We start from the raw sequence: 24,101 nt of genomic DNA on the forward strand, positions 1-24,101 counted from the left end.
CAGTAAGTACCCAAACACAGTAAGCCCATCATGCCACGAGGAAAGATCTGGGCTACAAAAGCTAATCTTTTAAAGTAGCGTGTGTCCTTCTGCTAGATCTGACAGCAGCTGCTTGTGCTGTGAAAGAGGTCAAATGTAATGGCGCTCAGTGCAGCCAGAACAGGAAAAGCACGTTTATTTTGAAAGTTAAACAGTTGGGATTGTATATAAATATACATATGTACATATATATGTAAGAACAAAGTCAGTCAGTCAGTCATGTCTTGTCTTGATTTGATTTGATTTGAATTTGAACAGAAGGATGGAGAATGTCATCATGTCACACAGCCCACACGCAAGGCCTGACTAAAATCGCTACATTTCTAACGTGTGTATTTTCCCTTCTTTCAGATGTGGCATAGCACAATCCCACAGCAGATTCTTCTACAGTCAGAGAGTCCATGAAGGAGTGTTCAAACAAATCAGTTTGGCATCAAGTTGCATGTAATGCATTTTTCTCACATGACATGTAATGCACAGTAAGATCGCACAGCACGTTTGCACACACTGTTGCCGACACAAACAAACAAACAAACTAAAATTCCTGCACGTCCAAAGGCAGTTTATGAAATTTGAAACTTGAAATCCGGGACAGAGAGCACATCCCTTTTAATAAGACACAGATTGCTCCGGGACTGATAGCACACCATTTTAAACAACGGAGAATGATCCCGGACAGACAGCACATCCCCGTAAAAGGGATACGGAAACAAAATGAAGAAAAACAGATAATAGTGTAAAACTCAGCAGGTCGTGCAGATTTTGTGGATGATGAATCCGGATTCACATTCTGTCGGATAATCATTCCAATTTTTTAGGAAAAAGTTAAATATTACAGATGTTTTCAGCAAAAATAGCACCTGGAAGAAATAAGCAGCGGGAAAGGACAAAAGGGAACGTCTGTGATACATGGTAACGCAGTAGTGATTAAATAATAAATGGCACAATGGGAAACGGCAACGTGGATGGTAATCGGGCAATAACGTTACAAAGGATGGTCCATAGGAGGTGTTAGTGGGAACAGCAGAACCATGACCAGACAATGGGAGCGGTGCTTATGCTCTGATACGTTGAAACTAATGTTGAAGCCAGAAGAGTATAACATGCCTACAATATAGGGTGTCACCGCCTTTGAATCAGACCAGGCAGCTTGGCCATCCGGGATGGATTTCCTGTCCGGTTTGAATTCGGCAGCCAAGGGCCTAATACTAAAGCTGGCTTCTCACATCTTTTCAGCTCTAGAGAAACAGGGCGCACTCATATTCAGGGCAGATGTGGACATTGACGCTGAATGTATGCTTATCCCAATTGAGGTGAGCTTCTGCATACAGACAGGAAGATACACTGATCAAGTATTGGCCGGAACCAAGCACGGGTTAGGTTATCCAACGGGACACAGAGCCGAGTACCTCTGAGACACTTTAACTTTACTCAGTTGGATGAGTTTCTCTTTGCTCTGGGGTTTGTATGCTGTGGAAACATTCGGCGCAAAATCACACATTTTAATGTGAATTATTTATTTTTACTCTCATGGCGAGCGGTTGTGAGAAGCGGAACTTTCAGTAAAAGATGGCGTGGCTCGTCCGGGATTTGGAACCGGGACATCTCACATTTCAAATATGATCATCCCGTAGCGGTAATCATAAACCGAGACCAACGAGCCGCCGTCAGTGAAGAGCATAGCTCTCAGATTCTGACGGTAGTGAGAAAAGATATCCGGCCCATCGTGTTTGTTCTGTCGCTCAGATAACTATCTAATTAGTCTCCCTCTCCGCAGTCTTACAAATGTTATCACTTTGACGAATATATTATTAATTGAGACATGACTTGAGTAAAGTGCAGCATCCTTGTCAGTAAAAGGGGAATTTGGCGATGAGGTCAAATGTGATTGACAAAACGACCAGCGGGGTAAAAGCTGTAATACAATAACGACAAGGATGGGATTGGAACTCATGCGTTTCGAGCAGAATGGATCAGTAGTCCATCGCCTTAACCTCTCGTCTACCTCGTCGCCTATTCACCACAGCGTCAGCTGTTCAATCTCCTGCTTTATGTATCCAAAGAGAAAAAAGTGCAACAAAGTCCACTTCATAGCTTGCTCTGCGCGTGCAACCAGATCGACAATGATGAAAACGTGGCATTAGTTTCTTAAAGCAAACAGCCTTCCTTTACTTCAGGTGAGTGACTGGAAGAGATGGTTGCTTTTTCGGCAGATTCACAACAAAGAATATAACATTTCACGCAGCAAACTAATTGACTGCAGCCGGAAACAAACCTGCAATCTTCTGATAACGTCGTAACTATAATCGAAGTCAGACACCTTATCCATTTGGCCAGGCAGTCTCTACCATGCGCGTCAAATTTGTTGCCGGGTATGTTGGGAGCTGATTCGGCGCAACTGCTAAATCAGGGGGTGGATTAGAAAAAGATGAGCATATTTCGAGAAAATGCACAGATGCACTGCGATCTAGGTGCGCACCGGCGCAGGCTACCCCAATGTAAATTGGAACACAACAGATTAACAATTCGGTGACTGTAGCTGAATTCATACTCCTCAAACTATACAGGGTGATCCGGGATTTTGAGAAAATTCATTTTAAATGGACAGATTATGAACCGGAACTGACACCCATCCTTTTCACAGAATGATCCGCGACTGCAAGTACATCCCTTTTACACAGATGCAGAATGTCACATGCCTGACAGCAGTTCGCTTTAAAATAATAAAGTGAGATTTCTATCATCCCTGAAGGCAATTGTGCAATGCGTGAGTGAGCGTGGGGCTCAGGATCACGGCAATTCAAACCACAGGTGATCGACAGGCAGGAAGAGGAAGGGACGTAAAACCAACCCAGACACAAAGCCAATTTACAAATATATATATAATTAAAATTTTTATAAAAGATATACATATAAATTTTATTTAAAAAAAATTGGATTTCATTTGTTTTAAGTAAATAAATAATTAAGTCATGATCTAGATTGTTTTCGATTTGAAGAAAGGCTGTGTGACTGGAAGAATTACATTGGAAATGAGGGGGTACAGTCTGTAAATAACCAAACACAGTAATCCCACAGTGGAAGACAAGCCAAACATGTAAAGTCTTTCTGCTGGATCTGGCAACAGATGCTTGTGCTGTGAAAGAGGTCAAATGTAATGGAGGCCGGTGCAGGAAGAACAGAAATAGCACGTTTATTTTGAAAGTTAAAAAGTTGGGATTGTATATAATCTTATATATATGCATAAACAAAGTCAGTCAGTCAGTCATGTCTTGTCTTGTCTTGTCTTGATTTGATTTGATTTTAATTTGAACATGAGGGTGGAGGATGTCATCATGTCACACAACCCACAAGCAAGCCCTGGCTAAAATCGCTATATTTCTAACTTGAGTATTTTACCCTTCTTTCAGATGTGGAATAGCAAAATCGCACAGCAGATTCTTCTACCGTCAGCGAGTCGACGAGGGAGTGTTCAAACAAATCAGTTTGGCATCAAGTTGCATGTAATGTGTTTTTCTCACATGACATGACATGTACAGTAGGATCGCACACAACGTTTGCACACAGTCTGGTTTAAACAAACACACAAACAAACTAAAATTTCTCACCTCCAAAGGCAGTTTATGAAATTTGAAATTGAAATCCGGGACAGACAGCACATCCCTTTTAAACAGACACAGAATGACCCGGGACTGGTAGCACACCATTTTGAACAGACAGAGAATGATCACGGACAGACAGCACATCCCCTTAAAAGGGATAGGAAACAGAATGAATAAAAACAGATAATAGTATAAAACTCAGCAGGTCGTGGAGATTCTGTGGATGATGAACCCGGTTTCACATTCTGTCGGATAATCATTCCGATATTTTAGGAAAAAGTTAAAGATTAAAGAATTTTTCTACAAAAATAGCACCTGGAAGAAATACGCAGCGAGAAAGGACAAAAGGGAACGTCTGTGATACATGGTAACGCAGGAGTGATTAAATAATAAATAGCACAATGGGAAACGGCAAAGTGGGTGGTAATCGGGCAATAAGGTAAGAAAGGATGGTCCAAAGGAGGTATTAGTGGGAACTGCAGTACCATTACCAGACAATGGGAGCGGTGCTTATGATCCGATACGTTGAACCGAATGTTGAGGGCAGAAGAGTATAACATGCCGACAGTATAGGTTATCACCGCCTTTTAATCAGACCAGGCAGCTTGGCCACACCAGATTGATTTCCTGTCCGGTTTGAATTCGGAAGCCAAGGGCCTAATACTAAAGCCGGCTTCTGACATCTTTTCAGCTCGAGAGAAACAGGCGCACTCATATTCAGGGCAGAGGTGGACATTGACGCTGAATGTATGCTTATCCCAATTGAGGTGAGCTTATGCTTACAGACAGGAAGATATACTGATCAAGTATAGGCTGGAACCAAACACGGGCTTATTTTATCCAACGAGACACAGAGCCGAGTACCTCTGAGACACTTTAACTTTACTCAGTTGGATGAGTTTCTCTTTGCTCTGGGCTTTGCACGCTGTGGGAACATCGGTGCAAAATCACACCTTTTAATGTGAAATATTTATTTTTTCTCTCATGTCGAGCGGCTGTGAGAAGCGGAACTTTGAGTAAAAGATGGCGTGGCTCGTCCGAGAATTGAGACCGGGACCTCTCACATTTCAAATATGATCATCCCGTAGCGGGAATCATATACCTAGACCAAGGAGCCGCCGACAGTGAAGAGCATAGCTCGCAGATTCTGACGGTAGTGAGAAAAGATATCCGGCTCATCGTGATTGTGCTGTCCCTCAGTGTCCTATCTAATTAGTCACCCTCTCCACAGTCCTACAAATGTTATCACTTTGACGAAGATATTATTAATTTGAGACATGACATGAGCAAAGTGCAGCATCCTTGTCAGTAAAAGGCGAATTTGGCGATGAGGTTGATGTGATTGACAAAACGACCAGCGGGGTAAAAGCTGCAAAACAATAGCGACAAGGAAGGGATTAGAGCTCATGCGTGCAGAGCACAATGGATCAGTAGTTCATCGCCTTAACCTCTCGTCCACCTCATCGCCTATTCACCACAGCGTCAGTCATTCAATCTCCTGCTTTTTGTATCCAAAGAGAAATAATGTGCAACAAAGTCCACTTCACAGCTTGCACTGCCCGTGCAACCAGATCGACAGTGATGAAAACGTGGCATTAGATTCTTAAAGCAAACAGCCTTCCTTTACTTCAGGTGAGTGACTGGAAGAGATGGTTGCTTTTTCGGCAGAATCACAACAAAGAATAAAAAATTTCATGCAGCAAACTAATTGACCGCGGCAGGACACAAACCTGCAATCTTCTGATAATGTCGCGATTATAATCAATGTCAGACGCCTTATTCAGTGGGCCAGGAAGTCTCTGCCGTGCGTGTCAGATTTGTTGTTGGGTATATTGGGAGCAAATTCGGCGAAACTGCTATATCAGGGGGTAGATTACGAAAAGATGAGCATATTTCGAGTAAATGAATAGATGCACTGCGATCTGGGTGCGCACCGCCGCAGGCAACACCAATGTAACTTGGAAAACAACAGTTTAACAATTCGGTCACTGTAGCTGAAATGACACTCCTTCTAAACTAAAACTATACAGGATGTTCCGGGATTATGAGAAAATTAATTATAAAGGGACAGATTATGAACCGGAACAGACACCCATCCTTTTTAAACAGACAAAGAATGATCCGCGACTGCAAGTACATCCCTTTTACACAGATGCAGAATGACACATGACTGACAGCTGTTCCCTTTAAAAAAAATACAGTGAGATTTCTATCATCCCTGAAAGAAATTATGCAGTGGGTGAGTGAGCGTATGGCTCAGGACCAAGGCAATTGAAACCACAGGTTATCGACAGGCAGAAAAGAGGAAGGGACGTAAAATCAACCCAGACACAAAGCCAATTTACAAATATATATATATTTAACATTTTTAGAAAATAAATAAATGTAAATTTTATTTTTTAAAAATTGAATTAGATTTTTTTAAATAAATAAATAATTGATTAATTATCTAGATTTTTTTCGAATAAAGGAAGGCTGTGTGAGTAGAAGAATGCCATTGGAAATGAGGGGGTGCAGTCAGTATATACACAAACACAGTAAGCCCATGGTGGAAGACAAGCCACGAGGGACGATATGGGCTACAAAAGCCAATCATTTAAAGTCTTTCTGCTGGATCTGACAGCAGCTGCTTGTGCTGTGAAAGAGGTAAAATATAATGGCGCCCAGTGCAGGCAGAACAGAAATAGCACGTTTATTTTGAAAGTTAAAAAGTTGGGATTGTATATAAACATATATATAAATATATATGTATATATAAACAAAGTCAGTCAGTCAGTCATGTCTTGTCTTTTCTTGATTTGATTTGATTTGAATTTCAACATAAGGGTGGAGGATGTCGTCATGTCACACAGCCCACACGCAAGCCGTGGCTACAATCGCTATATTTCTAACGAGTATTTTACCCTTCTTTCAGATGTGGAATAGCAAAATCGCACAGCAGATTCTTCTACCGTCAGCAAGTCCACGAAGGAGTGTTCAAACAAATCAGTATGGCATCAAGTTTCATGAAATGCATTTTTCTCACATGATATGAAATGTACAGTAGGATCGCACAGAACGTTTGCACACACTCTGGTTTAAACAAAAACATAAAAAACTAAAATTCCTCACCTCCAAAGGCAGTTTATGAAATTTGAAATTGAAATCCGGGAGAGACAGCACATCCCTTTTGAAAAGACACAGAATGACCTGGGACTGATAGCATACAATTTTAAACAGACGGAGAATGATCCCGGACAGACAGCACATCCCCTTAAAAGGGATACGGAAACAGAATGAATAAATAGTGTAAAACTCAGTAGGTCGTGGAGATTTTGTGGATGAAGAACCCGGTTTCTCATTCTGTCGGATAATCATTCCGATATTTTAGGAAAAAGTTAAAGATTAAAGAAGTTTTCAACTAAAATAGCGCTTGCAAAGAATACGCAGCGAGAAAGGTCAAAAGGGAACGTCTGTGATACAGTCGAACGCAGGAGTGATTAAATAATAAATGGCACAGTGGGAAACGGCAAAGTGGGTGGTAACAAACGATGGTCTAGAAGTGGTGTTAGTGGAATAGCAGAACCATTACCAGACAGTGGGAGCGTTGCTTATGATCCGATACGTTGAACATAATATTGAGGCCAGAAGACTATAACATGCCAACAATATAGGGTGCCACCACCTTTTAACCAGAACAGGCAGCTTGGCCCCCCCGGATTGATTCCTGTCCGGTTGAATTCGACAGCCAAGGGATTCAATAAAAAGCCAGCTTCACACATCTTTTCAGCTCCAGAGAAACAGGGCGCTCTCATATTCGGGGCAGAGGTGGAGATTGACGCTGAATGTATGCTTATCCCAATTGAGGTGAGCTTCTGCATACAGACAGGAAGATACACTGATCAAGTATTGGCCGGAACCAAGCACGGGTTAGTTTATCCAACGAGACACAGAGCCGAGTACCTCTGTGATACTTTAACTTTACTCAGTTGGGTGAGTTTCTCTTTGCTCTGGGATTTGGACGCTGTGGGAACATCGGCGCAAAACTAACCTTTTGACGTGAAATATGTCTGTTTTCTCTCATGTCGAGCGGCTGTGAATAGCCGAACTTTGAATAGACGATGGCGGGACTCGTCCTGGATTTGGAACCGGGACCGCTCACATTTCAAATGTGATTATCTCTGAGCGAGAATCATACCCCTAGATCAACGAGGGGCCGCCAGTGAAGAACATAGCTCTCAGATTCTGACGGTTGTGAGAAAAGATATTCGGCCCATAGTGATTGTGCTGTCCCTCAGAGACCTATCTAATTAGTCACCCTCCCAACAGTCTTACAAATGTTATCCCTTTGACGAATATATTATTAATTTGAGACATGATATGAACAAAGTGCAGCATCCTTGTAAGTAAAAGGGGAATTTGGCGATGAGGTTAAATGATATTGAAAAACGACCAGGTAGTTCTCAAAGCTGTAACACAACAACGACGAAGATGGGACTCTCGGCCACCTCGTCGCCTGTTCACTAGATCGTCAGCCATTCAATCTCCTATTTTTTGTATCCAAACAGAAATAAAATGCAAGAAAGTCCACTTCACAGCTTGCTCTGCCCGTGCATGCGGATCGACAATGATGAAAACGTGTCATTAGATTCTTAAAGTAAACAGACTTCCTTTACTTCAGGTGAGTGACTGGAAGAGATGGTTGCTTTTTCGGCAGAATCAGAACAGAGAATATAAAATTTCACTCAGCAAACTAATTGACCACGGTAAGACTCGAAGTTACAACTTCTGATAACGCCTTATACATTAGGCCACGCTCTCTCTACCATACGCGTCCAATTTGTTGTTGGGTATATTGGGAGCAAATTCTGGGCAACAGCGATATCAAGGAGTGGATTCGGAAAAGATGAGCATATTTCGAGTAAATGAATTGATGCGCTGCGATCTGGGTGCGCACCAGCGCAGGCAACCCCAATGTAACTTGGAACACAACAATTTACAATTCGGTCATTGCAGCTTAAATCACACTCCTTCTAAAACTATACAGGATGATCCGGGATTATGAGAAAACTCATTATAATGGGGCAGATTATGAACTGGAACTGACAAGTTCCCTTTTGAAAAGACACAGAAAGATCCTGGATGCAAGTACATCCCTTTGACACAGATGCAGAATGACACTTGACTGACAGCAGTTCCCTTTTAAAAAAATAAAGTCCGATTTCTAACATCCCTGAAGGCAATTGATCAACGCGTGAGTGAGCGTGGGGCTCAGGACTACGCAGGGCTGGAACGGCAATTGAAACCACAGGAGATCGACAGGCAGTAAGGAGGAAGGGACGTAAAACCAACCCAGTCAAAAAGCCAACTTACAAATATATATATATTTAACATTTTTAGAAAATTGAATTTGATTTGTTTTAAATAAATAAATAATTGATTCATTATCTAGATTTTTTTCGATTGAACGAAGGCTGTGTGACTGCAAGAATTCCATTGGAAATGAGCGTGTGCAGTCAGTAAATATCCAATCACAGTAAGCCCATGGTGGAAGACAAGCTACGAGGGAAGATATGGGCTAAAAAAGCCAATCTTTTAAAGTAGCGTGTGTCTTTCTACTGGATCTGACAGCAGCTGCTTGTGCTGTGAAAGTGGTCAAATGTAATGGAGCCCAGTGCAGGCAGAACTGAAAAAGCACCTTTTATTTGAAAGTTAAAAATTTGGGGTTGTATATAAATAAGCACATATAGATAGATATATATAAACAAAGTCAGTCAGTCAGGCATGACTTGTCTTGTCTTGATTTGATTTGATTTGAATTTTAACATAAGGGTGGAGGATGTAATCATGTCATACAGCCCACACGCAAGCCCTCGCTAAAATCGCTATATTTCTAACTTGTGTCATTCCCGTCTTTCAGATGTGGAAAAGCAAAATCCCACAGCAGATTCTTCTACCGTCAGAGAGTCCTCGAAGGAATGATCAAACAAATCAGTATGGCACCAAGTTGCATGTAATGTATTTTTCTCACATGACAGTAAGATCGCACAGCACGTTTGCACACACTCTGGCTTACCCAAACACACAGACAAACTAAAATTCCTGCACACTCCAAAGCAGTTTTTCAACTTTGAAATTTGAAATCCGGGACAACAGCACAGCCCTTTTAAACAGACACAGAATGATCGGGGACTGATAGCATACCATTTTAAACAGACAGAGGACGATCCCGGACAGACAGCACATCCCCTTAAAAGGGATATGGAAACAGAACGAATAAAAACAGATAATTAGGTAAAACTCAGCCGGTCGTGCAGATTCTGTGGATGAAGAACCCGGTTTCATGTTCTGTCGGATAATCATTCCGATATTTTAGGAAAAAGTTAAAGATTACAGATTTTTTCAACAAAATAGCGCCTGGAAAAAATACGCAGCGAGAAGGGTCAAAAGGGAACGTCTGTGATACAGTGGAACGCAGGAGTGATTAAATAATAAAAGGCACAATGGGAAACGGCAAAGTCGGTGGTAATCGGGCAATAAGGTAACAAATGATGGTCCAGAGGTGGTGTTAGTGGGAATTGCAGAACCATTATCAGTCAATGGGAGTGGTGCTTATGATCCGATACGTTGAACATAATGTTGAGGCCAGCAGACTATAACATGCCTACAATATAGGGTATCAATACCTTGTAATCCGACCAGGCAGCTCGGCCATCCCGGATTGATTTATTGTCCGGTTTGTATTCGGCAGCCAAGGGACTCATTCAAAAGCCAGCTTCTCACATATTTTCAGCTCCAAAGAAACAGGAAGCACACATATTCAGGGCAGAGGTGGATATTGACGCTGAATGTATGCTTATCTCAATGGAGGTGAGCTCATGCGTTCAGAAAGGAAGATATACTGATAAAGTATTGGCCGGACGAAACATGGGTTTAGGTTGTCCAATGAGACAGAGATCAGAGTATATCTGAGATATTTTAACTTTGCTCAGTTGGGTGAATTTCACTTTGCTCCTGTGAAACTCTGCGATATGGATGCAGTGGGAACAACTGCGCGAAATGACACGTTTTAATTTGAAATATTGCTGTTTTCTCACATGTCGACCGGCTGTGAGAAGCGGATCTTTGAATAAAAAATAGCAAGGTTCATCGCGGATTTGAACACGTGATCTCTTGCATTTCAATGGCGAAAATCCCAAAGCAAGACTCACAGCTCTGGACCAATGAGCCGTGAACGTTGAGGAGCGAAGCACTAAGATTCTGACGGTAGTTGACTAATCGGCCCATCGTGTCAGTAGTATCTCTCAGAGACCGATCTAATTAGTCCCCTATCCATAGTCCTGCTAATGTTTTCCCTTTGATGAATATATTATTAATTTGAGATATGACATGACCAAAGTGCAGCATCCTTGTCAGTAAAAGGTGAATTTGGCCATGAGGTTAAATGTGATTTGCAAAGCAGAAAGTTCAAATGTTTAACACAATAATGAGGGTGGGAGCACAATGGATTAGCCGTCCATCGCCTGACCCTCTCTGTCAACTCGTCTCCTATTTACAGCAACGTCAGCCATACAATCCCTTACTTTTTCCATCAAAACAGAAATAACGTGCAAGAAAGTCTACTTCACCGTTTGTTCTGCCCGTGCAACTAGATCGACAATGAGAAAAATGTGCCATTAGCTTCTGAAAGCAAATAGCCTTCCTTAACTTCAGGCGAGTGACTGAAAGAGATGGCTAGTTTTGCGGCAGAATAACAACAAAGAATATAAGACTTCACGCATCGAAATAATTGACCGCGGCAGGTAACGAATCTTTAATTTTCTGATAACATCGCGGTTACAATCGAAGACATACGCCTTATCCATTAGGCCGCGCGTCGCTGCCACCAACGGGCTGTTTGTTTTTGTTTATATTTGGACCAAATGCGGGGCAACTGCTATATCAATGAGTGGATTTAGGAAAAGCTGAGCATGCTTTGAGTAACTTAACAGATGCGATGCGACCTGGGTCAGCAGCGGCTCAGGCAACCACAATGTAGCTTGGAACACAACAGTTTAACAATTCGGTCATCGCAGTTGAAATCACACTCCTTTGAAAACGATACAGGATGATCCGGGATTATGAGAAATCCCTTTTCAAGGGGCAGATTATGAACTGGAACTGACAACGATCCCGTTTAAGCAGACACACAATGATCCGGGACTGCAAGAACATCCCTTTTTACACAGATGCTGAATGGCCCTTGACTGACAGCAGCTCCCCTTTAAAAGAATAAAGTGAGATTTCTATCATCACTGAAGGCAATTGTGCAGTGAGTGAGCGAGCGTGGGGCTCAGGAACACGCAGGGCTGGGACGGTGATTGAAGCCACAGCTGATAGACAGGCAGGAAGGAAGGAGGGAAGTTGAACCAGACAAAAAGCCAATTTAATAACATTTATATACATTTTTTAAAAAATGAATACATATGAAATTTATTGAACAAAAATTGAATTTAATTTGTTTTAAATACATATATCTTCAGTAATAATCTATTTTTTGTTCGAAAGAAGGCTGTGTGTGTGGATGTTTGCCATTAGAGATAAGGGTGTGCACGCAGTAAATACCGACAGACACAGTCAGCCCATGGTGGAAGACAAGCCACGAGGGACGATATGGGCCACAAGTACGATCTTTTAAAGTGACGTGTGTCTGTCTGCTATTTTTCAGATATGCAATGTCAGGATCCGACAGCAGCTGCTTGTGCTGTGAAAGGGGACAAAAGCAATAGATTCCAGTGCAGGCAGATCAGAAAAAGCACATTTCTTGTGAAAGTTAAAAAGCGGGGATATATATATTGTATATAAGTATACACTCACACACACACACACACACTTAAATATATTTATATATGTAAACAAAGTCAGTCAGTCGGTCATCTCTTGTCTTGACCTGTTTTCATTTGATTTAAGTTTTAGAATAAGGCGCTTATCGTCATCATGCCACAAAGGCCACACGCAAACCCTGGCTAAAATTCGTATGTCTCTAACATGTGTTTATTGCAATTTTTCAGATGTGGAATGGCAAGATCCCATAGCAGATTCTTCTCCTGTAAGATATTTCTCGAAAGAGTGTTCAAGAAAATCGGCATGGGTTCAAGTTCCATGTCATGGCTTTTTTCACACATGATATGAAATGCCCAGCAAGATCGCTCAACATGTTTTACTCTCTCCCTCTCTCTCTTACACAAACTCTCAAACAAACTTAAATTCCTACACCCTCCAAAGGCAGTTTTTGAAATTTGAAATTTGAAATCTGGCACAGACAGCACGTCCCTTTTAAACAGACACAGAATGATCCGGGACTGATCGCGTATCCCTTTTAGCAGACACAGAAATTTGCGGGACTGAAAGCAAATTCGTTTAGACAGACACAAAATGACCCGGTACCTCTCGGATTTGCAATGTGAAAATCCAAAAGAGAGAACCATACACCTAGACGAACGAGCCTCCGACATTAAAGTGCGCAATCCATTCTATATTAAAGCGTCCTATTCTGACGGTAGTGAAGAAAGCTATTCGGCCTAACGTGGCTGTGCTGTGTCTCTGAGAGAACAATCAAATTAGTCCCCCTCTCCATCGTCCTACGAATAAGAACATAAGAACATAGATTTTCCTTTTGATGAATATATTGGGCCTGATGTCACTGTGCTAGGCTTTCCCCAGGCGCTTGGCTGAAAATAGGGATAACATTCCACACCTACCTTGTGCTCCTGCGCCCTCGTCAACTCAGGCCTTCTCTTCCCGCGCTTCGCAGCGCATTCACGACTTGGAGCTGCGGAGGGAGAAGCTGGATTCACATTGCTCTGGATAGCCAAGGAAGGTATTATCATTCGTAATAATAGCATTACCGTAAGTAGGGGTTCTCATTATTACGAATGAAAACGCCCCCATCACCCAAACACACATCAAAAGTTTTTTTTATAAAACACGTCACGTATTTAATATTAATTTAAATTAGAATTAACAAATGTGTTAGAAAAAATATATTTTCGGATTTTAAATAAAGTTTGTTATTTAGGGTTTAAAATAAATCTTCCTTAGTGCACAGGGTTTTTAACATGAACATGTTATTACATTTTATTTGGAAATGTTTTTATATTTTTTACAAGTTTTAAAACTCTTACGCTGCTAAAAATAGGCTATGCACCTGCTTTTCCCAGGCACAAGTAATTTAAGGACATTCGCTGGGCAGTAGATGGGCAAATAGCGCACACTCACCAATGTGAATGTCCTTTTCCTGAAGAAGCGTTGGATCTGCCAATCAAGAAATTGACTTTGGAAAAGCTGGTTTTCAGTGCATGCACCTCGCACGCCAATGAAGGGCTTTTGTGGGTCCTTGCCGGCTGCATACGTATTCTGTACAGACCCAGTGCGGCCAGAATTACAGGCCCTATATTAATTTGAGACATGATATGACAAAAGTGCAGTATCCTTGACAGTAAAAGGCAAATTTGGCCATGAGGTTTTATGTGATTGACAAAACAGCAAGAGGCTTCGAACGTTTAACACATTAAGCACGAGTATGGCTTTCGGACCAACGCATGCAGAAAACAATGCATTAGTAGATATTCGCCTTAAACTCTCGGCCACCACCTCTCCCGTTTGAAGCAACGCTAGGCATTCAATTTCCTGCTTTTTGGATCCAAACAGAAATATTTTGCAAAATGGTCCACTTCACCACTTGTCCTGCCTATGCAACCAGATCGACAATGTGGAAAATATGCCATCAGCTTCTGAAAGCAAACTGCTTTCCATTACTTCAGGTGAGTGGCTGTACACGCGTGGAATTAAATGCACCGGATACAGCAGATGAAGGAGCTGCTAAAACAGCAGAGTTAGGACATTCATAAAAAGAAAGAATTGGGATGGGGCAGCAAAAAAAGGGGAACGAGGAGCTCCAGAAACAGGAGAATTAGGAGCTCCGAAAACACCCAAATTAGGAGCTCCAGAAACATCAGCATTGTTTGATCTCCAGAAACAACAGAATGAGAGTGCCCTAGAATGACAGGAAATAGGATTAAGAAACAGTTGAATTAAGTTCTCCAGAAACACTGAGAATTAGGATCAACAGAAACAGGACAATTAGGACCTCCAAGTACGGGGGAATTATGAAGGACCACCAGAAACAGGCGAATTCGGAGAACGTTAAGAAACCTGAAATTAATTAGAGAGCTCCATCAACTGAGAAATTATGAGGCAGGTCCAGTTACAGTGAAATTCTTAGCTCTAAATACTGGGGATTTAGGAGAGGGCATCATAATCAGGGAAAGTAGGAGCGTCAGAAATAGGGTAATTAGGAAGAGTAAAATTAAGAGCTCCAGCACTTTACCTTGTAAAGCAGTGGAATTAGGAGCACCAGAAAAGGAGAGTTAGCAGTCAAAGAAAGAGGTGAATTAGGATCACCTGATACAGGGGAATTATGAGCTCCAGTGACAGGGGCATCAGGTATTCCGAAACAGCGGACAAAGAAGCTGCTGAAACAATAGAACGAGGAGCTGCAGAAATAGTACAATTGGAGCGCCAGAAAGAGGGTAATCTAGAGTTCCTGACACAGGGCAATGATGAGCACCTGAAACTGGGGAATTAGAAGCTGCTGAATCAGAGCAATGAGGTCTCCAAGAAAACTGAGAATTAGGAGCTGCAAAAATAGGGGAATAAGGAGCTCGAAAGAGTGGAATTAGTAGTTCCCGAAACAGAGGGACAAGGAGCTCCAGAAACAGAGGTATAAGGAGCTCCAGAAACAGAGGGATAAGGAGGTTGAAACGGTGGAATTAGGAGCTCCTGAAACAGAGGGATAAGGAGCTCCAGAAACAGAGGGATAAGGAGGTCCTGAAACAGAGTGATAAGGAGCTCCTGAAACAGAGGGATAAGGAGGTTGAAACGGTGGAATTAGGAGCCCCAGAAACAGCGTGATAAGGAGCTCCTGAAACAGAGGGATAAGGAGCTCCTGAAACAGCATTTAGGAGCTCCTGAAACATGGGGAATTCAGAGTCCCGGGTACAGGGAAATTCGAAGTTTCAGAAACAGGGGCATTTGGTGTTCAAAAGACAGATGAATTCTGACCACCGAAAGTGGGGGATTAGGAGAGATTTCAGTACTTGCACCTCTAAATATCATTGTCAGACTCAGTTTCTAAGTGTAACATACTCTGATCCATCTTCCTTAGGTTCAATATGAAATAACTTACACTTCGCCACTGGGACCTATATCTGCAGATTTATTTTCACAAAAACTTAATAAACATCTTTTTGCAACTTTATGTTCCACGACAGTATTTATGTTGCCAGTTACATTGTTATTCACTAAAATTGGACGATAGAGCGGAACTCGCTCTCTCTCTCTGGCTTTTTCCACCGCCTGTCCCCATCAGTCTATCTCTCTCCCCACTCTCCTCCCCATGTCTGTCTCTCTCTCTGATTCCCCCGTATGCTTCTATCATTCTTTCTGCTCCTGTCTCTCCTGTATGTCTCTCTCTCTGTCTCTGTCTCCTCACCTGTCAGCCGTTGCTGTCTCCCCCATATGTATCTCTCGCCGTCTCCCCCTGTCTGCCCCGATTTTTCACCAGTTCTCTATTTTTCTGTCTCTTACACGTCTGTCTCACTCTCACTACCTCACGCCTCCGTCTCTCTCTCTCTCTATATCTCTATCTCATCCCAATCGGCTATCTTTCTGGCTAACCCCTGTCTGCCTCCGCTGTCTGTCAATTACTGTCCCCTTCCACCATTCTCCCCCGTCTGTCCCTGTCTGTCGCTCTCTGTCTGCTTTCCGTCAGTTTTCTCCGTCTGCCTCACATGTTTGTCACGTACTGCCCCTCTTCCATCATTCTCCCCTGTCTGCCTTCTCCCTTCTCCCTTCCACGTATATCTCCCTCTTTGTCACCCGTAATATCCCCCCCATCCCCCATTTTGTTTCCATCCATTTCTCACCCAGTCGGTCAGTCTTGCCGCCCACTCCCCTCAGTATTGTCGCTCTCGGTATCCCCCACCATAAATAACTCAATCTGTCTCCCGTCCCACCAGGCTGTCGCTCTCTCTCTCTCTCTCTCTGTCAAAATCTGTCTGTCTCGTTTTCTGTCTCTCCGGACTGTCTCCTCTCCATCCTTAAGGGATATGGGGAACGGGCGGGTAAGTGGAGCTGAGTCCACGGCCAGATCAGCCATAATCTTGTTGAATGGCGGAGCAGGCTCGAGGGGCGAGATGGCCTAATCCTGTTCCTAATTCTTATGTTCTTATCACAACCACCTGTCTGTCTGTCTCGCTCTGTGACATGCACACGACTGTCTCCCCCTGCTTTTCTATCTCTCTGTCACCTTTATCAGGCGTAAGATTTTGAAGGAGATTTTCTAGGCAATAGTTGGGAAAATATGGCAAATCTCCGAAAGCAAAGACCCTTCTCTCGGAGATGCATTGGATCGGTCAAAAGCCATTTTGACTGTTCAACTACCGGTTTTCGGCGCATGCGCATCGCGCTCTGAGAACGGGTGCGTGCTGACATCGTACATGCCCTTCGAGACCGTAATTGTTGGCCCATTATTTGGAACTTGCTCCAGAGGAAGCTCGAGGGTTTAGTTTATTTCCTACTGTAAAAAGTGAGCGACACTCGGCCGTTCCTATTAAATTTGAAAATGGTTGCACCACATTCTTGCTGTGATAAACACTGAGCATTTATTAAGCAGAGTCTTAAAATACACTATGTGAAATGGGATAGGCTGAAATTTCATTAAACGCAAAGCACAAAATCTGCTTCAAGTTTGGCAGGCTCTCTGTTGCCATGTATTTCCATCAGTTTGAAACAGAATGTGCCAAGTTGTCCATGGTGATTGCAGTAATTATTACTCTTTCACAGAGTGTTATGAAATTAATTTAATAAGCTTTATTTTAGTTTATTATATCCCGGAAAGGGCATTTCATTTGTGCTTACGAGGAGAGAGCGCTGCATCCTAACCACTAGGTGATGGTCACAGGGGTGAGTAAAAGTTGATGCCGAGAACTCGTGGACCAGTCAGGCGGCCTCTGTGAGAATAATTAAAGGGAGAATGTTCAAAGTAAACTTGTCGCAACAGCAGTAAACTGCAATAAAAAAAAACAGCCAAAGCCAGTGTTTTTCCCCGGCAGACATGGCGGAAATTAAACGGCGGAAGTTAACCATTTTGATGATTGAATGTCTTCTGGAAATGACTCGTTTTATTAATTGTAAAACATATGATTAATCTTAAAGACTTGGATATTTTATTGTAGTCCTATGCTGTTGCGACTTTACCAGAACAACAACCACAATTTAGCTCCCAGATTATTGTAATATTGTAATCCACAAACTGGCGCTTTGGGATTACAATATCGGACCGTATCTGGATTGCATTTTTGACGCTTAACGTCAATGACATTTAATCACAAGTCCGTCATCATAAATCTTTCCAGAGATGCTGCCTGACTGGCTGAGTATATCCAACACTTTCTGATTTCATTTCAGATTTACAGGATTCGCAGTACTTTGCTTTTGAAACGAAAAAGTTTTATAAGTTGAAGTCATTGGGGATTCAAAAGTCAGTAACTATCTGCAACGGCAAACGTGAGTCATGCGTGGTATGTATCCTCCCTTCTCCCAGGTAAAGAACATCACTGAGTGGGTGCAGAACATTCTGAGAGGTGAACGGGAGCAGCCGTGATCTATGTGCTAACCAATGACATAAGGAAACAAGGAGATGAGTTCCTTCAGTCAGAGTTTCAAGTGCAATTGAAGAAGTTATTGAGCAGGACCACAAAGGTATTCAATGGATTATTCCCAGTGCCCGCGCTATTGAATTTAGAAATAGCAACGTGTGTCTGGATAAACGGTGCACGAGTTTGGGCTACAGAATCCGGGGGCATTGGGACCAGTTCTGGCACAGGAGGGACCTGTTACAGTAGGTCGGGTTGTACAGCAATAGAGCTTGGACCAATGTTCACGCGGGAAGGTTAACTACTGGGGCGGGTGAAGGGTTGAACTAATTTGGCACTGGATTTGTGTACCAGGATGAAACATTTGTAGATGTTGCAATTATGCCTTTATACCCAAGACCAAATGATTATTATATATCATCTATAGCAGTGAACGTGGCCTCAGACAGTGCATTTCAGCCCATCCTTGGGAAACGATATATCACGGCTCGCCCAAACCTTCCCTTACACCGAACACAAACACAGGAAACACAGGCACAGCATAATTTGCTGTGGACCGTAGAGAGTAAAATGTTCTTTGATCAGTGATAGCTCAAAATATATTTTGGTATCTCTGTGTTAAGTTGCAATTTGTTCTGTTAGATTTAAATATATTTTGTATATCTGAGTTAGTGTTTATTTATTTGAATGCAACAAAGTTAATTATAATATTTTTGTGGAACATCTGTATTTGTTATAAATGTATTTTCTGTGTATACCTTTGTATCTATGTTACTTGTAAACACCTCGCAAATAAACGTAAATACAATTATAGCACAGCGATACCTAGAGATAAATTCATAAAGAAAACAGACAGATAAACAAATACATTTATAATAACACAGATATGAACACAAATAATTTGATTATCAAGGTTCCACACAATTTAATTTACAACTCACAGATAGATGCACAAATATATTTATAAATGTCCCGCAGGACATCCAAATTCATTACAAATAACAAAACATTAAACACAAAAATAAAACACGTCTATGGCGAAAATATATGGAGTCTCAATAACTGAAAGCTTCTTGCAGAGAGCCGGCACAGACACGGTGTGGGATGAACAGCTTCCTTCTGTGTTGAATGATTCGATGATTCTTTGTCTTCTTGCTTGTAAGACAGGTGGCAAAGGCAGTTGTATGATGGGAGCACTGATACCGCAGGACATGCAGCTCTAGTGGCGCAATCGATTAGCGCGCGGTACTTATATGACAGTGCAAACCCGGGGAATGCCGAGGTTGTGAGTTCGAGTCTCACCTAGAGCAGCCGATGCTTTTGCATGTGACCTTTGTACTTTTCTGAGTCTGAGGCCGTTTTCCACTTTTCCATCTGTCTTGTCTCTTCCGCCATGTACCGCGGTGCTATCTGACTCTCTCGCTGCGGTTATCTCAGTGTCAATCCGTGGCCTATTTCAAAATGAATACCCGCGTCTGTTCCCGACATGTAATAAATGAGGGGATGAAACAATTCCTCATCTGACACTACGGAACTAATGAGCCAATATTTATAACAAGATATAGTTTATTGTAAATATAACAGTCCATCTTGAGCGATATAGGTTCAATTCTGTACAAAACCAAACTATGATCGCAACGTGGTTCAAATAAACAGCTTTTTAATGTATTGTCGCAAACGCTACCATTGTAGCTCAAGGAGTTTCATAATCAATAAACATGGAAATCAAGCAATGAAACGGTAGGGTTCTGAGACTGAAGAATGCCCTCGCCCAGAGCAACATTTAAAACAAGGTTTAAAAACTGGCAACGTGCTGGAGGAAGGGAGGAGAGGAAAGCGAGCCAGAGAAAAGCCACGAGAGTTTCGGAAGCTTCGGGAATTTTTCTCTGACCACAGCATATTTGTGCATGGCACGTATATTGTTGCTGTTAAATATGAATAAAATACAACGTTTGTTTGCAGCTGTTTCCGTTTCTGTCTATTTTAAATAATTCTGAATTCCATTTGCCTGCAATGATTCCATAAATTTTCGTATCCTTGCCTAACAAAAATCGAGCAATATTTAACTTCAAAATGTCAATTGACCCCAGCCTCGTTAGATTTTTCGGCGAGGATTAATAAGACAGGTGGAACAGGCAGCTGCATAATGGGAGCATTAATACCACACAGCATCCGCACGCACGTCTAGCGGAGGAATTGGATAGGGTGCAGTACTTATATGGTAGTACAAACTCTAGAAAGGCTGAGGTTGTGAATTCGAGCTTCACCTAGAAAAGTTGATGGCTTTGCTTGTGACATTTCTGCAGGAATGGAAGGTACAATTGATGTATCACCCAACATAATCTACATTTCACTGTTTTATTCCAGCACTTAGATTCATTTTGCACACAACATTGTAATGGAGGATTAGAGTTGAAATTAATTATGGGATGCAGTGAAGGCGTTTTGACATTTAATCAGTAACTCTGATGTAAAGAATAATGTGCTGGAAACACACTTGATTTCAAAAAGAAGATATGTAAACGTATTGGTTATCTCCACATAATTCCTGCACCACTTCCAACAGAAACAAGGATTTTCCTGAACATTTCGCTACAAATGTTGTGCTCAGTGTTGCAATGGCTCGTGCATTGGACTTCTCGCTGATTCTGGTCTGTAGAAAGATTCAAACTTGTCGATTCCAGTCCCATCAAAGTCCAATTGTAAATTAATAGAATGATTAACGCACAGCAGGAGGCCATTAGTCCCATCGAAAGCGTGCCAGCTCTCAGCTAGTCCCACTCCCCTGTCCTTTCGCAATAGCCCAGCAGAACAGGGTTGGCTGGTTCCGAGGCTGGAAAATGAAAGTTTGCAGCAAACCGCAACTGCCTGCAATAGCCGGAAGGTTTAATGTTTTGGGTCTGAAATCCACTCAGGTTTACCTGCTCGCCGCTACACTGGTTAAAGCTCCATTCAGTGCTCGAATAAATAAGAGCTCTCGTTGCGGGCTGCATTTCCCTATCTCAGAGGCTGAGAGATCCCCCAGGGAGCGAGGCACGTTTAAACTGTCGCCCAATTATCTTTTACGCTTTACAAAATTTCAAGAGAGCAAAAGGATTTCCGCTCAAGATGCAATGACCTTTTCTAATATTGTCTTCGCATGCATCTTTCTATCTCTCCGTGTCTCTGCCTCTTGTATTTCTCTGCTATTCGCTGATTCAGTTCTCAGGATTCAATGGACGGCCGGGGCTGATCTAACCTGCAACAAGGGCAGACATGGATAAAGAAAATGGGGACAATAGGACAGGAATGGTGTACATTAGGGGCAAATATCATCACAGATATTACCTTCGCGCTCACAATGAAATAAAGCAGCACCGATTACAGTTGGCTTAAGGTAGAGTGTACATTATGAGGATGCCGAGACAGACGTCAATGAAGAGTTATTCGTGCTGCAAATTCTTATTTGATAATACAGGTCACATATTGAAAGTTAGTTTTGTAAACACATTCCAATATTGTTGACTTGGAATAGTCAGCAATGCTCGCACGGCAATTGGATGCCTGTGTCTAGTTGGAAAGCTGTCAGAAAGAACATGCAGAACATTGAATTCCTGCTGAGCAGACCATGAGCCTCCTCCTGACGACTACGTGTGTGGGAAGTGTATCCGCCTCGAGCTCTTGACGGTCCGCGTTGCGGAATTGGAGCTGAAGGTGGATTCACTCTGGAGCATCCACGATGCTGAGAATGACGTGAGTATCACGTGTAGTGAGTTGGTCTTACCGCAGGAGAAGGGTCCACAGCCAGATAGGGAATGGAAGACCAACAGGAAGAGCAGTGCAAGAAAGATAGTGCAGGAGTCCCCTGTGGTCATCCCCCTGCAAAACAGATACACTGCTTTGAGTAGTGTTGGGGAGGATGACTCATCAGGGGAGGGCAGCAGCAGCCAAGTTCATGGCACCGTAGGTGGCTCTGCTGCAAAGGAGGGCAGGAAAAAGAGTGGGAGCGCGATAGTGATAGGGGATTCGATGGTGAGGGGAATAGATAGGCGTTTCTGCGCAAACAACCGAGACTCCAGGATGGTATGTTGACTCCCTGGTGCAAGGGTCAAGGATGTCTCGGAGCGGGTGCAGGACATTCTGAAATGGGAGGGAGAACAGCCAGTTGTCGTGGTGCACATTGGTACCAACGACATAGGTAAAAAAAGGGATGAGGTCCTACGAAAAGAATTTAAGGAGCTAGGAGCTAAATTAAAAAGTAGGACCTCAATAGTAGTAATCTCGGGATTGCTACCAGTGCCACGTGCTAGTCAGAGTAGGAATCGCAGGATAGCGCAGATGAATACATGGCTTGAGCAGTGGTGCAGCAGGGAGGGATTCAAATTCTTGGGGCATTGGAACCGGTTCTGGGGGAGGTGGGACCAGTACAAACCGGACGGTCTGCACCTGGGCAGGTCCGGAACCAATGTCCTAGGGGGAGTGTTTGCTAGTGCTGTTGGGGAGGAGTTAAACTAATATTGCAGGGGGATGGGAACCTATACAGGGAGACAGAGGGAGACAAAAAGGAAGCAAAAGCAAAAGACAGAAAGGAGATGAGGAAAAGTGGAGGGCAGAGAAACCCAAGGCAAAGAACAAAAAGGGCCACTGTACAGCAAAATTCTAAAAGGACAAAGGGTGTTAAAAAAGCAAGCCTGAAGGCTTTGTGTCTTAATGCAAGGAGTATCCGCAATAAGGTGGATGAATTAATTGTGCAAATAGATGTTAACAAATATGATGTTATTGGGATTACGGAGACGTGGCTCCAGGATGATCAGGGCTGGGAACTCAACATCCTGGGGTATTCAACATTCAGGAAGGATAGAATAAAAGGAAAAGGAGGTGGGGTAGCATTGCTGGTTAAAGAGGAGATTAATGCAATAGTTAGGAAAGACATTAGCTTGGATGATGTGGAATCTATATGGGTAGAGCTGCAGAACACTAAAGGGCAAAAATCGTTAGTGGGAGTTGTGTACAGACCTCCAAACAGTAGTAGTGATGTTGGGGAGGGCATCAAACAGGAAATTAGGAGTGCATGCAATAAAGGTGCAGCAGTTATAATGGGTGACTTTAATATGCACATAGATTGGGCTAGCCAAACTGGAAGCAATACGGTGGAGGAGGATTTCCTGGAATGCATAAGGGATGGTTTTCTAGACCAATATGTCGAGGAACCAACTAGGGGGGAGGCCATCTTAGACTGGGTGTTGTGTAATGAGAGAGGATTAATTAGCAATCTCATTGTGCGAGGCCTTGGGGAAGAGTGACCATAATATGGTGGAATTCTGCATTAGGATGGAGAATGAAACAGTTAATTCAGAGACCATGGTCCAGAACTTAAAGAAGGGTAACTTTGAAGGTATGAGGCATGAATTGGCTAAGATAGATTGGCTAATGATACTTAAGGGGTTGACTGTGGATGGGCAATGGCAGACATTTAGAGAACGCATGGATGAATTACAACAATTGTACATTCCTGTCTGGCGTAAAAATAAAAAAGGGAAGGTGGCTCAACCGTGGCTATCTAGGGAAGTCAGGGATAGTATTAAAGCCAAGGATGTGGCATACAAATTGGCCAGAAATAGCAGCGAACCTGGGGACTGGGAGAAATTTAGAACTCAGCAGAGGAGGACAAAGGGTTTGATTAGGGTAGGGAAAATGGAGTACGAGAAGAAGCTTGCAGGGAACATTAAGGCGGATTGCAAAAGTTTCTATAGGTATGTAAAGAGAAAGAGGTTAGTAAAGACAAACGTAGGTCCCCTGCAGTCAG

General features: G+C 42.6%; 1 non-coding gene across 1 annotated transcript; it reads left to right on the forward strand.

The window, feature by feature from the left end:
* The first annotated feature begins 19,532 nt into the window (after positions 1 to 19,532).
* Positions 19,533 to 19,626, forward strand: trnai-uau (transfer RNA isoleucine (anticodon UAU)). The gene is made up of 2 exons: positions 19,533 to 19,570; positions 19,591 to 19,626. It is a non-coding gene; the product is annotated as a tRNA-Ile (tRNA).
* The last annotated feature ends 4,475 nt before the right edge of the window (positions 19,627 to 24,101 follow it).

Source organism: Pristiophorus japonicus, chromosome 25, assembly GCF_044704955.1.
Source record: "Pristiophorus japonicus isolate sPriJap1 chromosome 25, sPriJap1.hap1, whole genome shotgun sequence".
Lineage (NCBI taxonomy): Eukaryota > Metazoa > Chordata > Chondrichthyes > Pristiophoridae > Pristiophorus > Pristiophorus japonicus.